This window comes from Polistes dominula, unplaced genomic scaffold (genome assembly GCF_049000335.1).
Source record: "Polistes dominula isolate Pdom_NZ unplaced genomic scaffold, Pdom_raw_medaka contig_168, whole genome shotgun sequence".
Classification (NCBI taxonomy): Eukaryota; Metazoa; Arthropoda; class Insecta; order Hymenoptera; family Vespidae; genus Polistes; species Polistes dominula.
The window spans coordinates 487,556-510,313 of NW_028301024.1; the positions used below are offsets into that span (position 1 = coordinate 487,556).

The 22,758-nt window shown below is 35.0% G+C and overlaps 1 protein-coding gene and 1 long non-coding RNA gene across 5 annotated transcripts in view; one reads left to right on the forward strand and one right to left on the reverse strand.

Moving 5' to 3' along the window:
* LOC149031942 (uncharacterized) overlaps positions 1-10,524 on the reverse strand; it is a 298,098-nt gene extending 287,574 nt beyond the window's left edge. The window contains exon 1 of the long non-coding RNA XR_016177155.1: positions 9,214-10,524. This is a non-coding gene — a long non-coding RNA (uncharacterized LOC149031942). The remainder of the gene's footprint in view (positions 1-9,213) is intronic.
* GABA-B-R2 (gamma-aminobutyric acid type B receptor subunit 2) overlaps positions 1-22,758 on the forward strand; it is a 579,685-nt gene that overhangs the window by 81,303 nt on the left and 475,624 nt on the right. The window lies entirely within an intron of this gene.

Here is a 22,758-nt window from a genome sequence, read left to right on the forward strand (position 1 = left end):
CAGGTATGTACAAATGATTTTATTTGACACAGTAACAGTCGGCGACTTAAGAGACATTTAAAGCCTGAGCACGGGCCGGTGCTCAAGCGAGATTCACCTTAGCAACTATAGCGCACTCTGGACTAAAGCTCTATTTCGTCCACATTTGGCGGACACTTTTTTTATACAGCATTCGTTCTCCTGTGTTTCTACCTCCGTCTTCCGTATTAATAATATTTCTGTATTAATTTTCTCTTGTATTGTTTTTTTCGTGATTGTGTTCCTGAATTAAATTTTATCTATATTTAGTAATTAATTCTTGTATGTGTCTTCGACCCATTCTTAATAGATCTTCCTAACTTTTGTATCCGTATGTAATTAATCAGGGTATTTTTTTTATTTTGTAATGCTTTTTCTTGACAAGCTAATAAAGATTTTCTGTTTCATTGGAGCAACCACGCCTTTTATTTTCTTTAATTTAATTCTTCTATTTCTTTACTCCAACTTATTTGAAATTATGAGACTATTTTATGTTGAAGAACTCTCCGTACAAACAACCTGTACTTGACTTTTGTGTGTATTTTCGTTATTAATTATTAAATAGTTTTTTCCATTCTGATAAACAATCTACTCAATTAGACAAGGGACATGTAACATATATAATATTACTTTCAGTGATATTGACATCTAAATTATTCGTTATTTTCAGTGTTCAACTCTTTGTTTTAAAAAAGAAAACCAAAAGCGCTCAAATACTAATTTGTAAAATGATTGAATCAATTTTTAATAAAAATGTTTGCCATTTTTAATCCGCCATTTGGTTTTTAGAAAAAATAATAACTACAAATTTTCCAAAAAATTAAAGTTTATCTGCTTTTTTTCTACCTTTTCGGGATTTCGGATCATTGTGTGACGCCACTGCTATGTCAAATCAGATGATTGGAAGATATTAAATTCGCACTTCCTCTTCTCTTGTTATTTTTTTTTCTCTTTTCCTCAACCCCTGGTGCGTTTCCCCGTTCATTCCTCTTAGGTACGCCTTGAAATGAGATAAGATTAATGTTATGGCCGAAATTCCTCAACTAAGAGTCCTCTGGCAATTTGTTTATGCTCTCGCACTCCTCAAGTATAGCGATCACAACCTTAAGGATTGTGACGTTAAATGGGCTCACTTTCACGAGTCTTGAAGATTAGGATATTCTCTTCGTTGTCCTTTGTGAATTCTTAAAGCCTCTATAATCCCTCGAAATGTGTAGTCGTAGGCGTCCGGTGAAGAATAGGGAAGAATGCCCCTTTGTACTGGCCCAGCAGGACGTACGTACTAGGGCTATGAGAAGTGGGGATGCGAGAGGTGTGGGTAGCTAGAGAAACGCTTTGATAGTTACTAATAGTTGATCGATGCTCGCAATGAGTATCGATCTAGAATCCCAATCGATGGAAGCGGACGCGCGCGAATTTCGAATACCGCTAATCACCGTACGATCCTTTCGGATCGTACATACTCCCCCCGTTGAGAGTGTAACGATCAATGACATTGATAATACATGGTTTGTGTTGTGCGCTTATTACAATCAATTTTACAATATTTGTGACACGAGTCACAATTTATATATCGCTATATTATATATCGCTTGCAGCACGAGCTGTTTAACCCTTTCGATATATCCTACGCAGCACGAGCTGCTTACCTTATTCCGTGAATCGCTGGTCAGTCGATCTATCTGTTTTGTACGTACGAGAAAATTAATCATAAGAGATACAACGCACGAACGTTAATTATAAAAGATACAACGCAAGAAAATTAATGATGGTTTAACAATGGACAAATAGTTGTCGCATTTCGCTTGACAACACCGTGAACCGTCTTCACGGTGAATACTCGTATTGATAGTGGACGAGGAGTTGTCACACCTTTCTTGACGACTCCGTGAACAGTTTCACGGCTATCTCATGTATAGTTGATTTGTCAATGAGAATGACGGTGGTGTTCCTCTGATTTTATGCTGGGGTTGGGTCCATTTCTAGCGTTTTTTTTTGGAATGTGTTCTCATGAAGACAATCGATTAGCTGGAGTCTTAATATAATTCTCCTTCGACAATGTCGTAAACGTTCCTTTAATCTAAAAGAAATGTGCAGGCGTTCGTATGGTTGCGTCATTTAAATCTGACGAAATAAGGCTTAACGGGCGTAAATTTAAAATAGCTTCGATTTCGATAACGAATGCGGTCTACTTCTTCGTATGCGAAAAGCAGTTCGCCCACGTTTCGTCTAAAATGATGTTTGAAAGATTTGACTGCAGTTTCCCCCAGAACTCTGAAATAAGGTAACAGGGGATGATTGAAAGGTCATGAGATTTTACAATCTAAAGCGAAATCATGGATCTTCGCCTTATACTTGTCCGACTCGAGCAAGGCATACAGTTTCTTTAACTGGTTCTTAACCCCGACGAAGTTGGTTCCATTATCAGAATAAACGTGAGTGGGAATAGTTTTCGACTTACAAACCGCTGGAAAGCGGCCAAAAAGGCATCTGTAGTCAGATCGCTGACTAATTCGATGTGTACAGTCTGGATAGTCATGCAGAGGAAGATGCACCCGTATATTTTAACGCGACCTTTATTACGGTACTTCTGTTCTTTCGCGTAGATTGGACCGAAGAAATCTACTCCGACGTGGGAGAATGCAGTTGCTTCCTGCACTCGCAGCCTTGGTGAATTCCCCATTTTATACTGGATGCCGGATGCACGGAATCGAATGCAATGTACGCAATGACGTACGATTCTTCGCACTTGATTCTTACCGTCGAGGAGTCAAAAACGTTGTCGAAGGGCATAGAGGGTAGTCTGTATACCGGCGTGAAAGTTTTGTTCATGGAGCTTTCGGATGAGATCGGTGACGTGGTGATGTGAAGGCAATAATACCGAACATTTCTCGTGGAAACTTAAATTTACGTTCCGCACTCGACCCCCCACTAAAATTAAACCTTCTTCGTCAAGAATCGGATTTAACGCGGCGAGCCTTGCGCTCTTGACTCCCCCTGCTGTTTTCACCTTTCTCTTTTGGCGTGACATGGTAAGTCTTGCACGATTTTAAAAACGCGTCGTTCCGTTTCTGTTATTTCTGCGGTAGACAATTCTCCCTTATATGAGTTAGTTTTAAGCCATCGTTAGCATCGAGTTACAATTTTTAATAATCGCGTGTAACTAGAGAATCGCTGAAATATGCTTCTTGATTCAATTCACGTCGTTAATACCGATAATCTCTTTACGTCCGGCAATTAGAAAAATTCCCTTTCCATGCATCGTTCTTTTAGGAAATCGCGCGGAAGCATTCTCCTCGATAAAGCGTCCGCTGGGTTGTCTCCGGATCGCACATGTTGTCATGTGATACCTACACAGATTTCTTGTATTTCGCGCACGCGATTTGCCGAGTATATTTTTAACGTACTGGAGTATCTTTTCAGCTAACCTAGTACAATCATCGAATCGGACCAAAAGGTTATCTTGTCGGGTTTCAATCCGCCGGCGGTTCGGACTTCTCTATATAATCGCGCGAGTGTTAATGCTCCGCATAACTCTAAACGTGGTATAGTGGTATCCTTAAGGGGAGCCACACGACCTTTCGCGCAAAGTAGACGTACATATGTGTTACCGAATTTATCTCGCGATCTTACACTATAAGCAGCCGCCGTAACCAGATTGACTCGCGTCGCAAAAACCATGCACCTGCACGTCAATCGGGTCGTCGAGTGTAATGCGTCTTTCTATCCTTAAACTGTCAATTAATGTCAATTGTTCCGCGAATGTTTTCCACGAGGTATGTAATGCGCTGGGCACAGATTCGCCCCAGTCAACGTGTGTTTTTCAGCAGTCTCGGATGAAGACCTTAGCTGTTAGAATGACGGATCCTAACAGTCCGAGTGGATCGAAGATCTTTTCTACTTCGGATAGAATTCGTCGTTTGGTAATTCTTTTGCGAGTGTCTACGGGCGCGACGGATTAGATTAGATAATCGCGGTGGGCGTTCCATGAAATACCTAGTGTCTTTAAAACATGATTTTCCCCCGAGCAGAGTTCGACGTCGATGTTCTTTATATCTAAATTTTCGAGCACCGGTCGGAAGTTAGACGCCCACTGTCGTATGTTAATCCCGCTTCGTTTCAATATTTCGATGGTTTGATCGCGTATCCTTCCGAGGGTTTCGATGTTATCCGCTCCAGTAATAAGGTCATCATTGTATAGATCCCGGTTTAATATTTCGGCTCCGAGCGGATGATTTGCGCCTTCATCCTTCGCGAGTTGTTCTATGGTTCGTATGGCAAGAAAAGGTGTTAAGGTTATTTCGAGTGTCACCGTGTTAAGTTCGACCTCGCGAATCCGTTCGTTATGTCACTAAAATATCCGTTGATATTGCCGACCGTCTGGATGAATTCATGTATGTCGATAAATTTTCTCGATGTCCGCGTTCAATACGTACTGATACGTTCGGAATCGTAACAAGAGTTTTATTACAGTATCTCGAATGGTAGATTCTACTAACAAAGTGTTGTTGAGAAATACATTTTTTCGCGGAAGTGTCGAATACGACCCATACCCTTGTTGTCATGCTGACTGATTTAATGACCGCGGTATGGGGAAGATAACAGCCTCCCGTAAGCTCGTCTTTAACATTCGACATATGTCTTAAATCGATATATTCCCGTATGATCCGCTCATATTCCTTCCGGAGTTCGGTATTCGCGTGTAACTTCTTCGAGAGATTGTGGAATCGGCGTGAGGCTATACTACGTAGGTGACTGTGATCATGTCCTTCCTCGCGAGGATATACGCACCATGTATTTTCCCGATTCGCATCGTCTCGCATTTTAGACGTAATGAATTTCGCCTTCTATTTGTTTACTGAATTCGATCGCGTTATTTTGGGGACGATGAGTAGTGAAAAGTCCTGCCTATATTTATTGTTTAGCGATTAAATGATTAACTCGATGACGATCATCGATCAAGTTCTGGTATCGTTGATAGCGTGAGTGGAAACCTACTATGGTATAATCTGTTAGCGTAACTCTCTCGTGACATTTTCGGACATGAAGTGTGCGGTGACGCACGTATCTAAGAATGACCGAAATTGGTCAAAGGTCCCGTTTCGTTTTTTCTAACACGGTACTTAGCGCTCATAAGGAATTGACTCGATGCGCCGCGCGCGTTACTATTAAAGATTGGTGTTAGTCATACGGGGGTAGGTTTAGTTTGAGATGTTGACTCGATCTCCTCCTTCACGGTGGTTATTGTCTTCTGTTGATAATTGGTTATGTGTAATGACGTGTGATGGGTCTGGTTGCAGATTTGACAACGTGAACTCTTACATGGATCTCCGTGCTTCCGTAAGCAATTTTGACATAATCCGCAACGTTTAACTATTGCCAGTCTGTCTTGTCTCGTCAGGTCATGGTATCGGGAACATTGGTATAAAAGATGTTTGTCTCGTTTGCAAAGAATACACTTCTTTGAGGTCTGAGTAAGAAACGTGCGCTTTATATGCGTCTCCTGTCGGTTTCGTGGCCGTAAAGTCATCGTCTCAGTACGTCTATGTTTTGCGTGAGGCTCGTTTCCCGATGTCGATGGAATATTCGACGACGCGACGCTACGGAGTGTGTACTCGTTTACAAAGTCGCAAAGCTGATTCATGGTCGGATATTTATCCGCATCTAACTGTTTGTCCCATTCTTGTCTAAGGTCGCGGGGTAGAATGCGTTCGCCAAGGCGTACCATCAGTGCGTGTGGTACATTGAAAGAAGTAATAGTATCCGAATGGGCTCGCAAGTCACCCGCAAGCCGTGTCATCTCTTCTATTGACATGCCTTTTGGCCGTGGAGTGTCTTTGAAGGCGTCAATGGCCCTTGCTAGGAGTATGCGTTGCCGGTCGAAAGTTTTCAATAACATTTCCCACGCATTCTTATAATTCTGCCCGGTCGATGAATATGTCGCGATCGTCTGAAGCGCTCTACCGGTAAGAGACTCGCGGAGGTATATATGTTTTTCTAAATCCGACATGTCGGTACGCGCGTCCACCAATGTCATGAAACTCCCCTTGAATTGGATCCACTTTCCGATGTCTCCGTCGAATTTCGGGATCTCGATTCGGCGTAATCGTATTTGCTGATCGCGGGTCTTTGTAGCACCGTCGTCTCCATGCGAACCATTCGCGTTACTCACCGCGGTCGTATCGCCCGAGTCAATTTTGTCTCTAATCGCGTGGTATCTTTCTATGAGTTGGTCTAGATCGTAGACTCCTGTCTCTCCGGCGCTGTTATTACAACACTGTTCATGCAATGACTCATACTCATCTATTTGTTTGGTAAGACGTTCGTAACGTCTTCTTAGTTCGACTACACTTAAACTTCTTTCTTCAATTAAATTTTCGAAATACGTTAATCGCGATCCTAAATTCTGCCGCTTTTGTTCGAGCCGTTTTTGTGATGTCATTATGGATCGGTATCGTCTATTCTATTCCGCGAAAACTACTCAAATCAATTTATGGTAAATATAAAAATTCACTTTATATGAATGAATGACCGCGCTTTGGGTTCTCGATCACGTGGTACGGTCCTGAGGCTAGATCGTTGGAGGGGGTATACGTATGTATAGTATAAGAGGCCGTTGGAGGGAGTATACGTATGTATAGTATAAGAGGCCTTTGGAGGGGGTGTACGATCCGAAAGGATCGTACGGTAATTAGCGGTATTCGAAACTCGCGCGCATCCGCTTCCATCGATTGGGATTCTAGATCGATACTTACTGTGAGCATCGATCAACCACCAGTAACTATCGAAGCGCTTCTCTAGCTACCCCCGCCTCTCGCATCCCCACTTCTCATAGCCCTAGTACGTACGTCCTGCTGGGCCAGTACAAAGGGGCATTCTTCCTATTCTTCACCGGACGCCTACGACTACACATCTTGAGGGATTATAGAGGCTTTAAGAATTCACAAAGGACAACGAAGAGAATATCCTAATCTTCAAGACTCGTGAAAGTGAGCCCATTCAACATCACAACCCTTAAGGTTGTGATCGCCATATTTGCGGAGTGCGAGAGGTGAGATCTTTCCAATATATATATATTTCACATCGACGGTATTTTCCCTCGTGGTAACACCACGTGGTACCTTCTTATTGTATAATCAAGTATTCATCCAGGGTTTTTATGCCGCAAGGCTTTTCCCTGACGAGCCAATAAAAAAGGCATTGTTTCTTTGGTTGGCTCAATCACGTGTTTTATTTTACACCTTAACCTAACCCTTTATTCTCTACTTCATGGCATAAACAAATTGCCAGAGGACTCTTAGTTGAGGAATTTCGGCCATAACAGGGGGTGTACGTATGTATAGTATAAGAGGCCGATGGAGGGGGTATGCGATTGTCGCTAGCTATATGCTGATAGATGGGATGTCCGGCGATGACGTCACGGCGTCGTCGTTTTAGTCGACCGTTCAAGTAAAGGAAGGTGGCGTGGCGGTGAAGCCGCCAAAAATCTTATCGTTCTTTGTACGAGAATAAAGCGTTTTCCGAGATGGAGAATAACATTCGATTATATATAATGTATCCGTTTAAATTTAGAAATTAAGTTCTATAAGTCTTTTCGATATTGAGATTTGAATTTTATAGAGAAAATGAGCGTAATGCATAGATATATAAGATATGGCGAACTTCTACGGGGTTCGAAGACGCAAATTCCCTTGAGATATATATTAGTAAATAAAGGTGTGTACGCATAGGCGTACGCATGGGTAATTAAGACTACTTTTCTCGCTTCTAAATCCTTTGTGGTACTGTCTCCGCTGAACGGTGTAGATGTTCACAAGATGGCGGACTCCTTCGACTTCGTTGTTCTCCAATCGGTTTGCTCGGTGTGGTGATAGTCTACTCGCTGCTTCGTAAGTCAGAAGTCGGGAATTCGCACCTTACAGGATTGCACCAAAATGTTATGGCCGAAATTCCTCAACTAAGAGTCCTCTGGCAATTTGTTTATGCTCTCGCACTCCTCAAGCATAGCGATCACAACCTTAAGGATTGTGACGTTGAATGGGCTCACTTTCACGAGTCTTGAAGATTAGGATATTCTCTTCGTTGTCCTTTGTGAATTCTTAAAGCCTCTATAATCCCTCAAGTTGTGTAGTCGTAGGCGTCCGGTGAAGAATAGGAAGAAAGCCCCTTTGTACTGGCCCAGCAGGACTTACGTACTAGGGCTATGAGAAGTGGGGATGCGAGAGGTGGGAGTAGCTAGAGAAACGCTTCGATAGTTACTAATAGTTGATCGATGCTCGCAATGAGTATCGATCTAGAATCCCAATCGATGGAAGCGGACGCGCGCGAATTTTGAATACCGCTAATCACTGTACGATCCTTTCGGATCGTACAATTAAAATATAAATTCCTAATACCTCTCTTAAGGGTTCATTCTGGTTTATACGCCAAAAAAAGGCTATTTTCACGTTTTTTTTTTAGGCTTTGTTGGATACATATACATATGAAAGTTGTTAGGTATGATAAATACACTCTATAAGTACTAGAAAAAAATTTTTGTTTATTGTTTTTAACATTTTTTGACATTCAAAATAGGTGACAAACGTGAACCCTTTAAAAGTAGGTATGCTGGTTGCGGGCATCGAAATTTGAGAACGGGTAATCTAAAACAAAAAAATTAAACGGTTTTAAATTCAGTATGACAATGGCTATCGGGTATGCTAAAAATATAAATTTTTATGAAAACAAAACAAAATTACGGCTATTTTTTCGAAAAATAAAAAAATCAACGATTTTTTTCGCACTTTTTTGTAAAAAAAAAATAGTAAAAATTAATATTTTGACTTGGTTGTAGCATGCGAGATAGCCATTCATGTTTAGAGTATGTGGTTAAAATTTCAGAAGGATCGGTTAAGTAGTTTCGGAGATATCATGCCCGCCAACCGAAAAAACGTTGTTTCGAGAAAAACGCGTTTAAAGTTTTTTTTTTAACAAATTTTTAAAAAGTCTGACTTTACCTTATTATGCGATGCCTGCACCATATAGTATGCCTTCTGCTTCTTCAAAATATTCATTATCTTCCACTCTAGTCTTTTTTCGTTGTGTCCTGGCTTCTTTTAAAGATTCTCCGCTCAAATGAGTGGCTGAGCGCAAACGCGTGTTGTCGCGGTTACTAGCGTAATTGACTGCGATAAGGCCAAGTTTTTATCACCAAACCGTGCATTATTTTCAGTATTGGATCAAAACCTTCGTTGAATATACAAGCTGCTAATTTACAAGCTATTTCAACAATTTTTGTTACCAATTAATAGGTGTTTAGACACCACAGCCCAAACGCATTTTTTGAAGCACTCATTATTATTTTGAGTGTGGTTACCTAAACATCTTTCAAGTAATTCTATTTTTGTCAGGTCAACATCAACCTTTTGTTTTTTGCAGCTATATTCATGCAGAGACATTTCCACTGACACAACCGCAAATGGTTTGTCTCCTCTCTCTGTAATATCTCTATGTGTTTGGGTCGCAAAATAATATACTTAGACTGCTCGGATCGTTCTAAAATTTTTGTATGATAATTCTACATATGTCTACTTTCGAAAAATGAAAAAAAAAAAATTAATTTTTTCAAAATGATAAACCAGAATGAACCCTTAACCCTTTCGCTACTACGAGCGACTATAGTCGCTCTCCATGTGATGCCACTCAGGTACTACGGGCGACTATAGTCGCTTTCCATGTGATGCCGCTCAGGTACTACGGGCGACTATAGTCGCTCCCGCTAAAGATGTCGCGTAATTGTATATATGATAAGCGCCTGCAGTTGCTACGCACAGAGTATCTCACTCTAAACATGCCGCATGAGTCTTTCGTTTTGCATCATTTGTTTTTTACGGGCTTCAATAATAAACCAAATGCCTCGATCATAAGTCTTACGACACCGGCTCGAACGTTGCGTGCACCGTGCACTGTTTCGGTGTAGCGCGCCGTACTGCGGGAGTACCTCGGCGGAGATCCGTCCCGTAGCGAAAGGGTTAAGGAAGATACAAGCATTCTATCTTTTAATTTTTTTTTTTTTACTTTTAGCTAAATTCACAGAAAATTAACGTTACTGATAAGATTAGCTGTCTTCTAAGACTGCTATTTTCACGAAAGATAAATAATCCAATTTTAACACTCTATTACAGGGTTGTCTAAACTGCAGTCTACGCATCGCATGCGCCCCAATGCTACAATGAATGCATTCTAATATACTAGGGGGACCGGATAGTAATATCGTTTCTAGGCATGTCAATTTTTATATTTTAATCAAAAACCGGTTGATTTTTATCAGTCCAGTATTACAAAGGGTATAGCCGGATAAGTATGGGAAATCTGCCCCCGTGGCTTTTTTGACTCGCACTTGGGGGATCGATTTGGTGTCGAATAAAAATAATTCACCCCAAATTTTAGCTCTTTTACTCAAACGGTTCTCGAGATTTTTAAAAAAACCTGTTTTTTTTCGATTTTATTTTTTTTTTATAGTAAAATTCAAAACTAATCAATGATGACTTCTTTTCTAGTTCTTAGGAGTCTAAGACATGAAAAAAAATATTATCATAATATTTTAACGAAAAGCCGATTTTTGGCGGACAAAAGAAAATTAAATTTTTTTTTTTTTTTTAAGCTTTTTTGAAATATGTCAGTCACCAAAATTTTTCAGAAAATGTCTTTTATACTCCTCTACACTCAGGAATTTTCTTGAATTTTTTGAAGTAGTGGAACAATATGAAAAAAATTAGAAACTCATTTTTTTTTTCTAAAATCTTAAGTTTTAACTAACTTATATTTATTTCAGTTAAAAAAAAAATGTGAAAAAATATTTTTTTACTCAAAATACACAATAACATTACTTATCAAACATTTTCAATCATTTGGTTTCACAATGATTACGTAAAAACTATTTTTTTTTTTAATTCGTTCCGAGCTGACGCATTTCAACGCTATATACCGGGATTTTCACTAACCAGCAATCATTTTTTCTAAAGTTTCGCTTTAAAGTTTTTTTTATTTTGCTTTGTTGTTGGCTCAGTTGTAGCATTACAACCACTTGTATAAGTAAAATTTTTCATTGAATCTGTCTGTATACTTCTCAATTCCCTAGGATTAGGATTCCTAGGATTAGGAATTCCTAGGACTAGGAAAAAATCTAGTATTCAGCTCTTTTCGTTATATTTTATTTTCTGGAAAGGAAAATTCTATTCAGAAACTAAAGGAAAAGTTTAGAAGGGCCATAAAACCATAAACAAACATAAGAATTATCGGGATATATTGGTGCAATAAAAACCTTTTGTGCAGTGTCGGGACCCTTTGAAGAATTTCGGATTCCTATGTAAACATATGCGGTATTCCATAAAAGAGATAACATTCCGATGTCCCAGATCAAGTTTCTTTATGCATAGTTTCCAGTACCAAAAACTATAGGCTGTACCCATCAGTGGACTATGGGGTGGATCCTTATGATATTGGTCAATAAGATTTATAATCTCCTTCCTTCTCCAAACAGGTGTAGCTCATTTCTGATAAAAATATGTGGAAAGAAGTAAGAAAGTGTCATTAGTCTTCAGTCCTCAGTTAGTCCGTCTGTATCTGTCCTTAGTCAGTCCTTAGTCAGTCATCTTCAGTTTTATATTTCTCTCTTTGTCTGAAAACCCTACAATACATAATTCAAATCTTTATTTCAGAATGGATTTTGATAAAAAATGCATTAATTGTAACAGATATTTGCGAAAATCAGTTGGATATAAAAAAGTTATTATGACAATTGATGAGGCTAATATTGCGACAGAAAAAATTGGAAAGAGAGTCTTTATTAATGATACCTTTTGTGGTAAGTGTCCAGTTATTTTAACAAGACCACCTATACTTAAGAACACTGAGGATTCATCTGCAGATCAAGTTAGTATCGAAAGTCAGCCAATTTCATCTCGATCCTCATCCACTACTATTTCATCTGAATCGTCAACTGAAGATCCTTCATATGTTATTGAAGAAAAAATGGAAGAAGAATTAGAATTTGTGGAGTTGGGTTTTCTTCGAATTGTTGCTACTCACAAATACTGTTGCATTTGTGGATCATCATCAAATATCAAATCTGTTCCATTTGAAGCACGCAAACAAGTGTTTTTCAAAAGACAACTCCTTATTCCCGAAGGAAATCGGTGTTGTAAAGACCATCTTATAAAAAAGCGGTTCTACGATGAAGACATTAACAATTTTCGAATTTATTCGAACACCAGTGTATTTGAAGTTCGTGATTTGGAAAAATTACTGGGGCAGCTCGTTATTGGTATTGACTCGTCCATAATTGATAAAATTGGAGATCACTCGTTTTCAGAAAAACAGTTGGAGGCATTTACTAGTCTTATCTGGGAAAAATTGATAAGACTTTGTGAAATGTTAACATCGATGAGAAACTCAGTGAATCGTAATATCGTTCAAGCTCTTGTTATTTTTTTTTTTCAAATTATAACCCGAAAATTCGAATGCAGTAATATCTTCCGTTTTTAGTTTAGTTCGGGAACAAATTGTATCTGACTACTGTGATGAAGTTATATCTTCGTTTGAAATAAATGTTTTACCTCAGCATTTTAGAATTGATGCTATCAGTAGGGAGACATTACTCACTAATACGTCAAACACTGCTAAAAAATTGTATCAAGTAGAAGATGACCAGTTGATATTCATTTGCGATGGAACATATATTCGTCATGAAAAAAGTGCAAGTAACGAATACCAGAGGAAATCATATTCTGGTAAAAAAAGTCCCTTTGTGTAAACCATTCACGATATGCACTACGAATAGTTTCGTTATAGATATGCTTGGGCCATATACAGCTAATATGAACGATGCTGAAATTATGAGAGTGATCTTAAATGACCCCAATGGTCTGATTAAATTGCTGAAAAAAAAGACATTATTGTGGTTGATCGTGGCTTTCGTGATGTGATTGTATACCTAGAAGAATTAGGGTTCAAAGTGCTAATGCCTGCTCTCAAAGGAAAACGCAATCAGTTGACCACAGATGAATCGAATAAATCCCGTTTCGTTACCAAAATTCGTTGGGTTGTTGAAGCAGTACATGGCAATATTAAACAGAAGTTTAAGCTATTAGATCATAAACTGGATAACAAATTGCTTCCAAAAACTAGTGTTTTTTGTCGAATCGCTTGTTTTTTGCACAATGAATTTGGAACAAGACTTGATTCTGATCTTGATCTTGCAGAAAAAATAATTGCTGCCATGAATTCAAAAAAAGATCAAGAGAATACTTTAGCTTTGGAGATAGAAACTAATCGTTGGGCCAGAAGAAAAGTTCCTTTTGCAATAATAACTTCAGAGCAATTAACTGACTTTCCAGAATTATCAGAGCAAGAACTCAAAATTCTTTTCACTCATCACGATCATCACGACATCAAATGTCTCAAGCTGTATCGTATTTAGCTGAGATGATGGATGAAAACGGAATAATCCCATTCCATTATTTAAAAATTACACCTAATATTATAAAGTTTGAAGTCAGATCTCGACATATTAATTCGAAGACATATCGTAGTTTTATTGAATATCAGCCAGATAAGAACGATATTTCCGGAATAACTCGATATTGTTGTGATTGTGCGAATGGTAGACGCACTGTTCGATGTTGCTCTCATATTGCTGCTATCATATATTACTTATCTTACGCTCGATATTTGGCTAAAATTGTAAGACCTGCTGAGATCCTGAGTCGCCTGTTCATCGATGAAAAAATTAGTGTCATAGTGAATGAAGACAGTGATGAAGACAAATATAGTTACATCTTTTATTATAATTTTTATTTTTGTTGCATAAGATTTAGAATAATATCTAACCGTATAAAGAATATATAAGTACTATTTTTAAATGTATTTTCAATAATCAATAACCCTTCTAATTACGTTAGACGGAATATATCTTAATCGTTTTATAATAATCTTTATGTTTATTTCTGGCAAAGTGTATTTTGAGTAAAAATATAATTTTTCACATTTTTTTTAACTGAAAAAAAAATATAAATTAGTTAAAACTTGGGATTTTAGAAAAAAATGAGTTTTTAATTTTTTTCATATTGTTCCACCACTTCAAAAAATTCAAGAAAATTCCTGAGTGTAGAGGAGTATAAAAGACATTTTCTGAAAAATTTTGGTGACTGACATATTTCAAAAAAGCTTAAAAAAAAAAAAAATTTAATTTTCTTTCGTCCGCAAAAAATCGGCTTTTCGTTAAAATATTATGATAATATTTTTTTTTCATGTCTTAGACTCCTAAGAACTAGAAAAGAAGTCATCATTGATTAGTTTTGAATTTTACTATAAAAAAAAAATAAAATCGAAAAACAGGTTTTTTTTAAAAATCTCGAGAACCGTTTGAGTAAAAGAGCTAAAATTTGGGGTGAATTATTTTTATTCGACACCAAATCGATCCCCCAAGTGCGAGTCGAAAAAGCCACGGGGGCAGATTTCCCATACTTATCCGGCTATACCCTTTACATAATAGATGAAAACAAATCGTTGATTATATTATTGATTAAAAATAAGAATTTGTTCAAAATTTATTCGTTTGTATTTAAGGTTAGAATGCGACATTACTTTCTGGTCCACCTAATATTATAATATATAATAATCTTAAACTTTCTTAGAACATATTACAATATTGAGTATATTATTTATAAATTTCTATACTTAACAATTATAATTAGAATTAGTATACTTCTTTATTTGTTGTCCAAAACAATATTTTATCTTGAAACGTAGTTTAAGCAAACTGTTTTATGTTGATGAAAATATACAGTATAATAATAGTAAAATATGCATGTAAAATATGCAGTACCACGCCTTTTTTAAATATTAGATTGACAAGTATGAAATTTGTAGTGCATCGTATTGTTAATTAGGTTCTTTTACAAATTTCATACTTGATGACTGAATACAATGTAGATAGATTGTTACTAGAATATAATATTTTGATTATAAGTTCGCAAATTCTATTGTTCTTACTCAAAGAATAGTAGCTTTCTTACTTGAAGGCTCTGTGGTTATTGTTTAAAGATTCCTAATTGAAATTCCTAATTGAAATGCCATATAAATTCTTTAATAATTCACTTGCTACCCTTCGAATTTCTTTTTATTCAAAGGCTAGCGTATGAAAGAATGAAAGATTTGCAGTGCGAATGTAGGATCGTTAAAGAATATAGAAGAGGAAAAGTAAAAGTTTTCATTAACCACTTGACCTATAATGACGTGCTATGCGCGTCAAGATGCTTCTGTCTCAAAACTGAAAGCGACGTATATAGTACGTCGAGATGCTTCTGTCTCAAAACTGAAAGCGACGTATACTACACGTCGCGTAACAACCAGGTTGTTTTTTCTCGAGCTACAGTTCCAGAGTGCATTACGTTGCATAATATGTAGACGATTATCCCTATATTCAGTTTTTTGAAATGAAATCTTCTTTAGAATAGGAGTGATTTGAAAAAAATGAAACGGCTGTGATGTTACGGAGCGATGTAACCGAGCAAAGAAACGGCCACGATAGTAAATAAGAAGAGAAAAAGATACGAACATATAGGATTGAGCCTGCGAGAGAATGAGACAGAATATAGCTATATTGTTTTTCCTCTTCTCGGTCACCTCTTTATGCTCTGCTTCGTAGTTATCGCTCCTGGTTGTGTGCGACTGCATACTACGAAGCGTAGACACATATTATTTCGATACTAAAACTGTTTGTAGGTAGGAGCGATAAAAGGGTGGAAGCACGGAGCCTAGATAACAGAAGGGCGATCGCAATGTATTACAAATGTTCGAAAATGAGGGGACAGATCTTTTGCCACTAGAGCGCGTTAGTGTGGCTTATGTCAGGTTTTTTAAAACGTTGTTTATTGTCGCGGGAATGTAACAATTGTACTCACGCGTTATTCAAAATAAATTAACCAAATCTTATAATTAACGTTAAAAATAGCAATAAGAAAAATTTTTGTATTATTTTACAATTATTCCCAAGATATTATCGTCAACTTATTATGTAAATCTATTCGATTTCATCTTACCTAGTTGCAGTTGAGTAAAGGATGGAAAACTAAATTTAAAAAGTCCAATTAAAACTAAATTGTAATTTATTATCGTAAATTGCATTTTTTACAGGACTAGAAATTTCTATAGCATAAGTAGAGTTAAAAAATATTTGCATCATTGCAGTTTTTTATATTAATAATTAATAACTATCAATTAAGGTGATATTACCTGTGATACAGTGAATAAAGACGTATTTCACTGATTTAATTAAGCATTCTTATTACGATACTTGACTCGTCCACTTGTACACTTATGAACAATAAATTTATTTACCATTTTTAAATAAATATTACTTTTTATAAATTAAAAAAAAATAAATACAGCTGCTAATGATGCAGTATTGTCAACAATTGTCAATGAAAAAAATAACGTTATAAACTTGACATTAACGAACATAACGAAACCTAGCGGCGTATTTCCGAAAATGATCTTTCCTTTTTTTCTAGTCGCGCTTACTAAATATTTTCCTATACCCTCCTGTAGGGACACTATAGGAGGGACGCGCCATTCATATTCAGCTCATGTGCCATTGGCTGAAAATTTTGGGGGACCGCTTAAGTTTATAATAATTTTGTCGTGTAACCTATTCTATTTTAATATAAATTTTTAATTATCATTAAATATAGTTCATTTTTTTTCTGTATTTGATGCAATTAATTATTTCATAATTATTTTAATGTTTGAATCATTCGCGCGCAAAATCGAGTTCCGGTCCCCCAGCAATGTACATGGCGCATCCCTCCTATAGGATCCCTACCCTCCTGGTATCTAGGCTCTGTGGGTAGAAGAATAAACAGAGATAAGCGCGTAGGTATGTGACAAAAGAATAAGGTCCAAACGAACCTACGGTCGAAATAAAGAAAGAAGATCTATGGTCTGTATGTGTAAGTTGTATAAGTGTGTAAGCTGCGTGAGCTGGAAGGTATATATATATATTGGGATCTCTAGCACTTGAAGACGCTATCTGGTGGCTAAATTCAAAACTAGAGCAGTTAGGACGAATTACTAACAGCTGATTTAGACTACACGATATTTATATGGAAATATTTATATTTTTAATTTTATGATTTGCTTATTTATTATTGAAAGTAGAATTAAAAATAACTAGTATCGTTAAACTAAAAAGTTGTTGCAAATAATTTATTTTTGTTATGGAGTTCCCAGCAAGAAAAAATAAAAGTAAAGTGTATTAGTGTGTATTTGGTTGTACAAGCAAAGCTTGTCGTGATGAAAAAATTAGGTTTTTTCAATTTCCACCTCGTAAAAAACAATTTGTTTATCGAATAAACAAATTTGGTGATAAAGAAATAATTGATAGACATATAGCTTGGGTACGAGCGCTAAAAATTGGAAAAAGTATAACTCCCATTATGAGCATCTGTTCACTTCATTTGATTAAAGATGATTTTTTAGCTTCACGTGAGTATTTTCAACAATTATTTTTTCTGGTTATTATAAATTGGTAAATCAATAAATTTACTCATACTTCTATTGTTTTTGTCTGTTGTTTTAGCTATTGATTCAACTTGATCTCATTTAAAAAAAAGTTAATGTTCTTAGTCAAAATCTTCCTTTAGGATCACCAAAGAATGTGCTTGTCCTGTAGATCAAATAGATTCTCGAGAAGAAAGAATACGTAGAAGATCAATTAAAAAAGAATTAGTGACAGTTAATGATATTAAAAAATTTAATCTGAATAAAAAAAAAGGGAAGAAGAGGAAGAAAGATCAAGAGGAAGAAGAAGAACAAGGTGATGAACATGAGGAAGTAGGTTGAGACTATAAATTGAGTATATAATATTGTAAAATTGTTTAATTGCATAATTTTTCAAAAAAAAAAAATTAAAAATTTTGAAAATTAAAAAATTTTTTTTTCCATTAAATAAAAAAAGTAGAAAACTAACTCGGCCCATTTTGGGATTGGCAGGAATATTCGCAGAACTAGTCAATGTTTTTTTTTAGAAAATAAAAAAAAATGAAAAATCGCGAGCCTCGAGGAAATAACGGTTTTTCTCAAAAAATGCAAAAATTTCAGGGAGTTTATCATCTTAACATTTTTTTGTATTCTTTTTCTCGAAAGTACATTTAAAAACAAAAATTAAAAAAAAAACGTCCCAATAGGTTGAATTTTGAAGAAGTTATAGCCATTCACAGAAAAAGAGCCATTTTTTTCAAAAATTAATAATTTTATTTGGGTTTTGTAAAAAAATTTGAAAAAATTCTGAGAACTGTTTTTCATAAGGTAAAATGGGATGAAAAACTTTTAGCCAAATCGAAAAGGGTCAGGGTCAAAAGTGGTCGATTTGGTATAAAATACCTAATATATGGAGCATTTCACGTGAAGCGGACAACGAAAAAAATGTGATATTATGGATTTTGTTCATAATTAGCTTAATTGTACTTCTATGTGACCTCAATAATTGTACATCATTATTTTTTTTTTTTACCTTAGTTACCAATTTATGGGTTTTCAAAGAATTGACAAAATATGAGGAATAGATTTCTCGAATACTATTAGAAGAGTCAATCTAATGGATTATATAAGGAATAAATCGTGTTTATTAGAGAATATAAATTAATTTTCTTGGAAGTAAATAAAAATTTGAAATTAAACTTTTTTTCGTCTAGTAAACTGGAAGTTAAAATTAAAAATGTGAATTTATTAAACTTCGCATATTTTTGTAATTGTTTTATTTTTACCTTACAAAATAGCTTGTAGTGTAGAAATATTAGGCAAAAAAAAATTATAATGGTATCTCGATTCGTTTAGAAGATATGAACTAAACGAATATAAGTTTGTGGTTCAAAGGATAAAGACGAGATATGTTATAAATAATAAGGGTTTCAAAGTCTATGGAGTTGAAAAAGCATTTCTCGAAAAGATCTCTGTTAGATCTCTCCTTGCATTTATACCAGAATCTTTGTTAAGACTAGCAGTATCTTCCATATGTTTTTCATAACGTCATTGTTTCGTCATTCCTAAAATGTGTGTTAGACAGCGCGAAAATTTAGATGTAAGTGAGAATTCAAAAACTATCGTAACCAATAAAATTTTATACCTGAGTTTCACAAAAAAGATATTCTATATTTACTTAGTTTACGACGCATTATATTTTCCTCGATAAACATCCTACGATTTTGGTGTCTATTTAAAACTATTGTTTTTAGCATTCCATTTTTATTGCATGAATTGGAGAAAGTGTACTTTTTATCAGCTATTCCACTCAGAGACCATACCTGTGCTCTTTGTAATATATGGTAATAATATTATAATAAATAAATCTCACAATTATCTTACTCTTGAAACTGTTTATTCGTCTCATTCTTTCGAAACTTAGTTTTTTGAAGGTTTTACTTCGAAAACATGTTATCTGCACACATGATTTTTTTTCTCACTGTGTCCTCGTTACTCTCGTATCCTGATTGGAACTTTCATTAAGTCTTCTTCTTGAGGATACACTCGGTCTGTTTTGATGTGACTGTTACATGGAGATTTGCTTGCCACATCTTCACGACACTGCGGGTAACATAAAATTCGTTTCTCTCTCGTCTCGTTTATATACGAGATTAATTCTACTTGCCGCCAGAATAGCAATGTAAATCAATGAGTGTAAAGTCAAATGTTAGCGGTTTAAAATTTACATTTTTAACAATGACATGGAGGACGGTAAATTTAAGCTGTCTATTTGTTTTTTTCTTTTACTTTACATTCTATTTTAGTTTTCTTAATGAAATATATTCTTGTATACAGGGTGCTTCAAATGAAGTATTACAAGCTGTTTTCTCAGATATTATCGAAGATATCGACTTTAGTTTTATCAGAAATAAATAATACAAAGAAATATATATGTATTGTTTAATGTGAATTACATATTTTTGAAGTGACTCTTACTTAGGTGGGAAAAAGATGAGACTCCTACATGTTTTTAAATGAATGATGTTAATAACTTGTTAATATTCAGATAGCTTTTATTATATACTATAATATTATAGTTTATTAATATATAATAATTAATATATACTATAATATACTATAATATTATAGTTTCTTATACTGAAAATAATAAATATTAGAATACTTAAATAATTTAATAAATAAAAAAATAATTAAAAATATTATAAATAATTGAAATAATATTCTTAGATTTTTAAACGCTTATTAAGTTTTTCATTTGTAAGACAAATTGTCATAACTTTATTTTATGTAACCGTATAAAAAAATATCTAAGGGAACAAATTTACTGACCGAGATAGCCATAATACAGAAAAACTTGTATTCATGTATCATCCGTCTATTTTTAAATGTTTTTTGTAAATCCATATCTTTCTTTTTATATATTTAGTTGAATATTCTAAAATTCACAGTAGGAAAGTGCATGTTTATATGCAACATTGAAATAACCAAGGAACACTTGTTCCCATTTGTAGAATCCTTTCTATTTTTCTACCTTATTTTTGAAATTCTTCATACTAAAAAAATTGTTCGAGTAAGTGTTATTCAATTTGATAGAAATCTAGATCTGAATTTATAAACTATTGCCAGCACCTTTTATTTACAACAAATCTAAGAATTATGCGTTCTTCCTTTAAAAATTACTTCAAAAAAGTGTTGCACTCTGAAAGATTAATTTTCTTGTATCATGTTATTATCGCAAAAGTGAAGTATACGATTACTTTATTTAAACCACCGATTTTTACACTCACGGACATAATGATAATACATCTGTGGTATTTTTAATTTCTCCAGAACAACTTAAAATTTCTATAATATTGTTAATAGTATGTAAATTCCACGATGCAAGAAGAAGAAGTATATATATGTACATTAGGGTGGGTCAAAAAAATGACTTTTTCTTTTTTTTTCAAGTGCCATGAAAAAATGGGTTGCTAGACACCTTAAAACAATTCTCATCAAATATGAGCTCTTAATTTTAATAGGAAGATCCTCCGCATCGCAATTTTTTATTTTTTTCTCAGTCCAATAAAATAAAATTCATACCTCATCATTAATTGATTGTACAGAAAAATGTTCTAGACGAATTTTGTAGGAAATTTAATGCTCTACAAAAAAGGTATCATATACTTTTTCCGCAAACCTCACCATTTGAATGATATTGAAAATTTAAATTTGATGATTTTTAGACAAATTTCATTTTTGTTTATGAATTTTATCACTCGACAATAAATGACTATTAAAAAGTGCACAATACAAATTTTTGTAGGAAATTAACTGCTCTATAAAAATAGTGTCTTATGTTTTGGCGATTAAATTAAGCGTTCAAAAGATATTCAGACAAAAATCACTACACATAAATGTTTGATGATAAATATCTTTTGAACGCTTAATTTAATCGCCAAAACATGAGATACCATTTTTATAGAGCAGTTAATTTCCTACAAAAATTTGTATTGTGCACTTTTTAATAGTCATTTATTGTCGAGTTATAAAATTCATAAGCAAAAATGAGATTTGTCTAAAAATCATCAAATTTAAATTTTCAATATCATTCAAATGGTGAGGTTTACGGAAAAAGTACATGATACCTTTTTTATAGAGCATTAAATTTCCTACAAAATTCGTTTAAAACATTTTTCTGTACAATCAATAAATAATGAGGTATGAATTTTAATTTATTGGACTGAAAAAAAAATAAAAAACTGCGATGCGGAGGATCTTCCTATTAAAATTAAGAGCTCATATTGGGTGAGAATTCTTTTAAGGTGTCTAGGAACCCATTTTTGCGTGGCACTTGAAAAAAAAAGAGTCATTTTTTTGACCCACCCTAATGTACATATACTAAATGATACTAATAAAGTATATCTTTCTCTCGTTTTTTGTTTTCAATTTTTGTTTCCTTTTTTCTATCTTTCCAATTGAGATATGTAGCATTAAAAGTTTATTCTAATCAACCATTCTAATGAACAACAAGCTACAAATCTCGAATTAGGGACTCTGCAAAAAGCTCCAAACTTCTCTCCCTCACTATCTTTTTATTCCTTACCTTCGTCCTCTCTTTTTTTTTCTATAACCTCGTGGAAACTTCCTATGGCTTAATAGTTCTTGATAGACATTATCTTAATCGTGATCTCTGGATCTCGAAGGAGACTTAACTAAGTCACCCCGGTTTTCTCTCTTCCTCTCGTATTCTTTTACCTATTTTATCAGCACCCTTTATCTTCTAGGAACAAACTATTCAGCATTCTTATCGACATTCGCCTTCCGATAACGACAACCTATATTAGAAAAAGTGACATGGAATGATATTATTGGAAACGAGTTTTTTTAGACCAGAAATGGTCAATACGTTGATCGTGAAGTCGATTTTTGGTCAATCATGCCGACAGGAGATAATTTTTGACATATTTAACCCATTAGCTGCTACGACCCCTATTAGGGGATTTTGCAATTTTACGTATACCACTCGGTGCCAAAAATATATTTTGTATGCCTGACTGTTTTGTTTCATTCTATTTACATCAGTCAGTATTGTGGGTGGCGGAAAGTTTGTATTCTGTGCTTCGTTTCGTTACAATAAGCGAACAAATTAGAATTTCGTCTGTAAGTTTAGCAGAACAGAATTTTCATACTTCAAGCATTATATTTTTGGTGTAGTTATTATATCATAATGAAATA